The following is a 4984-nucleotide window of genomic DNA, read 5'->3' on the forward strand; positions in this document are numbered from 1 at the left end:
AGGGAACTGGATGGGCCCTTCTGAGACCCCCAAAACACATGACTCAGCTATGGAAGGCACTCTATTGAGCCAGGACACTGCAATGGGTCTAGCTCTGTTACAGCAGACTAACACTTCTCACTGCTGTCTTTTGTGTTAGGACTTCCCCTCTTCAAAGCACTTCTCTGGGGAAGGTATTTAAAGATTCCCCTTCCTCCCACAACATTCATTTGGCCATATCCCGGGTTAACTGACATGCAATGACTCCAGATTTCCAAAGGGTCACACTGGAGCAACTCCCACTGCAATTACAGGGCTTTGTAAGGTCCTCTTTTTGCATCTGAGCAGTCTCCTGGTCCCAGGCAGTAGGAAACGTATTTGAAATTCAGAATCAGAAGGTCAGAGTGTCATCATTTAAACCAACTCATTTTAAATCTGGATCAAGACCAATGATGCAGGACAATTTAGAAACATGATTATTGGCTTACTGAGTGGGGCCAAATTTTGGCTCGCTCTTGACTTGATCATGACAAAATATTTGGGAATTCAAACCTAAAATCATCTATTATCTCACACTGAAGACTCCCATTTGTGGATTAAAGAGCAAGTTAAATTATGTTACACTGTCCTCTCTCAGATTCATCAGGAATAAGGACTGGGTCTACGAAGGCTATGAAATGGACAGCTAGCAAAGTGGCTCAAGCAAAGCGCCATTCAAAACTAATTTTTAAAAGCATATCTTTTCTTGTGTGGGAGAGTTCGTATGTATGCATTTCAAGAGGACTTTTCTGAACCAGATTCTCCTAGAAACAAAGCAATTTAGAGAGGATTATCAACTGAAAAATATACCAGATGAGAAATAAAGCAAATTCTTTTCATCAGTGAAATATCATTGGAAAGATGTTAGAAAAGGAAAATAATTTCTGCTCATTTTATATATTTCAGTTTCTTTGTGTGCTACAATTTATTGCTAAAAATATACCAGATGAGAAATAAAGCAAATTCTTTTTCATCAGTGAAATATCATTGGAAAGATGTTAGAATAGGAAAATAATTTCTGCTCATTTTATATATTTCAGTTTCTTTGTGTGCTACAATTTATTGCTGAATACTACAAAATTAGACTTTGTTCTATGAAATATAATCCTCAAATGGCTATCAGAAACAGCTGAGAAAGCTATATATTTTACTTCAAATACCCGTATAGATCCAATTAAGTGTTAGGAAACAACTTCACAAATTATTTTTAGGGTGAAACCTATAAAACTAAGTTTTCAGAAAAATGCAACATAAGTAATAAAATAAAATACTTCAAAAAATTTTAAAGTTTTTTTTGTTTTCCATTATGGGCAGTATTTAATTTTTTTTCTTTTTTCTTTTTAGGTAGATTGATGTTTGTTATTTCGTCTGTTGATGAAGTTATATGTAATTTTTGTTTATCTATATTTCATTTTGGTTTTAAATTTTATATCTATTCACTTAGGCTCTAGTAAATAGGCTGAAGAGCTTTAGAAAATGATTGTAGGTAACAGACAATGAAGAAGACAAAGATAACTTGAGGGGAAATAAAATTAAGAAAAATGATTAAAATAATATTTAGATGTTATCTTTTACAAATTAATTTATCTCTAGATGTCACATTAGATAGGTTTATGCTCTTAAATTATTTTGAGAACATTGCTTCTGTTTTCTCCCAGTTACTCCATTTCAGTAGCTCTTATTTCTGATTAAAAAGATATTCTTAAGGACTGACTAACCACATAGAGTGAAAGCTTGATTGCAATGTATTTGATATTACATGGTGCTTGCTGTAGTTATAATTGAGCAAAGAATAAGATTTGGTGCATTCCTGAAAAGCAGCTTCCTGCAGGCTTGAAAATCTTTTGCTTCTCCTTTAGAGATGAATCAAGAATAAAAATAAGTAAAACCAAAGCAAAGCAAATGGACAGTATCTTGAATTTCTGCAAAGAACACACATGCATGCTCCAACAACTCACTTCCTCCAAGTTTGCATCAGTGAAACGTGATAGTTTCTGGGAATTTTTACTATTCTTACATAATAAAGAATTTAATATAATTCGCCTCAGTGGAGGAATAAGTATGAAAAATAAAATTTCCTAAAAGTTGCAATGTTTTTACCTGCTATTACTCATCTTTTTTTGGTTTAGTTATATAAATCTTGAAAACCCAAGTGTGTGCCACACTAAGAGACCAAGGAAAACTTCTATACTTTATAACACAATCTATATTTTAAATTATACAAAGGTATTTGATTCATTACAGAATAATTGGATGGTTAACATATCTAAGAAGGTAATAGACAAGTTCCTCAAATCATAGTCCAAGACAGACAATATATTTTATAATAATTATTTTTACTAGCTCTGAAAATAAATTTATTGCTAAGAGAAAAAATCGAGGAGAATCTCAATTCAGCTAATGAATTTTAAATCAATTTAACAGTTACAAATATTTAATTTCTAAAAATTCATTATATATAAAAAGAATAATCAAAATGCATTATATATAGATAAAAATGAGAGCTAAACTTGACAAAAACAGGAAGCCAAAGAAGATACATTTTTAAAGGTCCTAGAGCATGCCAAATACTTTCTTTCTGTCCCTAATCTGCTATTGAATTCAAGAACATGCATCCAAAAAAGAAGAGTAACCATTTAGTGTGTAATAGTGGTAACTTTTAAATTCTTATTTTAGTGTTAGAAACTGTGCCAGTTCATTCTGTTAAAAAACCAACAAAATATAGTTATAAATAATATCAGCCTACAATTATATTTAGGTTTTATTATTGTTTTGGTGAAAACTGACTTCTACTCATTTTAAAAAATATCTATTGGGTATGTAGAATATGTATAAATTAAACAAATATAAGCAAATGATCCCTTTGGCCTTGTTAAATATAATAATAGTTAACATTTATTGGGTACTTACTGTACACCTGACACTGTTCTAAGGGTTTTTATGTATATTATAAAAGCATTAACATTTGTTAATCACATTTATATAGCCAGAAGAAGAGAGAGAGAGAGAGAGAGAGAACAGAACTATTCTTATTTCATGGTTTTATGCAAATTTCACTCTAATAATTTCATTTCAATAGAAACATATAGTGAAAATAATCACTTTTATAATTTCCCTATTTCTCAAATAATTACACTTCCTAGAAACCCTCCTGCCTTTCCACCATCTTCCATTTTTTATCGTGACCTATTTCTTTACCCTTTCCTCCTCTTCAATCGCTTTCTCTCTTTTTCCTTCTGACTCTCCCTTGGTTCTGATTTCTGCTGGTGTTCTTCTTGGGCCTGGCCAAATCTGCAATATTGTGCAAAGGAAGCTGAAAAGCAGAGGGTAGCTTCAGGACTTTCTACCCACTCCTTCCACAGAAGGCAAACCAAAAGCCAAAGTATATTCTTCAAAATAGGCCTCCAAAATGTGTTTTTAAAATCACATGTTACCTTACTAGCTGAGTAAAGTTTCATCTCAGGCATCTGCATTTTATAATGTCCCGTCAATGTTACTCATTGTAATATAAAACTAAAAGTATGTCTTTCTAGGATGTTATAAGTAAGCAATTCACTAGTATTATTTACCCATTTATTTAATGGGGATAAACAATTAATAATTTGATTTTTCCATTACTTAAAGGAATATAGAATCTTCAGCAATCAATAAAATCCTCTGTTAACAGTGACACTTAATTTCATTTGACTAATGCAGATGTGGACTCTGCTCATAAATTATTCAATAAAGTGCTAAAAGCTTCCTCTCAAGAATTTTCTCTATAAAATGAATTTAATAGGTGAATTTTTTTCTATATGAATCACTACACAAACTTTCAATTTTGGACACAGAAGATCTTTATAAGAATATTTTTTAAACACATTAATTTTTAAAATAAATTTAATTAAAAAAAACTCTCACCTGAATTTGTTATTCATTGTGTGCTTATTTTCAAACAAACCATTCTTTAACAAACAATACAGCTTAAAAAAAACTTTCTACTTTATTTAATAAACCATGCCACTAAATTTTTAAGTCAAATCTTCTGAATAGCAAGTATGATATTTAACAGTGATCTGTAAGGGCTCTAAATATAGATATTTAAAGACTTCAAGATAAAAGAAATAATTTTATTGTCTGCTCCATCTCACTTTTCTTTATGAGTCTATAAAAGGTTTAATCAAATTATTGGCTCTTCTGTGATATTTTAAAATGGTTATTGCAAGGGAAACATAAGTGAAAATTCTGAGAGATCTAAACTGTCATTAACATTTGATTATGTTACTAAAATCTGACTTCAAGAAAGGCAAAACTGTACTCATGACATTGAGATCTTTTTATGTAGTTACCAAAAGCCAATACATTTTAACACATTTAAACTAAAATAAGCTTCGTTTAGTTTGTTGAAACCTAAGCTAAGCAATAATAATTAGGAAAAAAAAAATTAAACTACCGATTGCTGAATCAGATGTGGTCTAATTCTTTAAGCTTGAAAATCCTGAGCAGTTGGCAAGATGCTCAGAAAATTGCTTTCTGAAAAATAACTTAGGCATTCATTATTCTATCAAGAAATCCATAGAGAAGTGGGGAGATCCCAAGTAATTGGGAATAAGCAACATGGAGCCATCAATTAAAAATCTTTATTGCAATAATTAGGAATTGCAGATCAAATAGCATAACTTTTATCCTTCAAACAATTCAGGGATAAATCATCAAAAAAGACATTTAATTTGGGCCGGCCCGGTGGCGCACTGGATAGTGCGCCGCTTGGGAAGCGCGGCGGCGCTCCCGCCCGAGGGTTCGGATCCCACATACAAACCGGTTCCCGCTCACTGGCTGAGCGAGGCGCGGGAGCAACACCGAGGGTTGCAATCCCGTTGCCGGTCCCCGGTCCGGTACGGGGGCAACACTGAGGGTTGCGATCCGTTGCCGGACACGGAAAAAGACAAAAAAAAAAAAAAAAGACATTTAATTTGAAGGCTTTTGG

Source organism: Galeopterus variegatus, unplaced genomic scaffold (genome assembly GCF_000696425.1).
Source record: "Galeopterus variegatus unplaced genomic scaffold, G_variegatus-3.0.2 Scaffold2686, whole genome shotgun sequence".
NCBI lineage: Eukaryota > Metazoa > Chordata > Mammalia > Dermoptera > Cynocephalidae > Galeopterus > Galeopterus variegatus.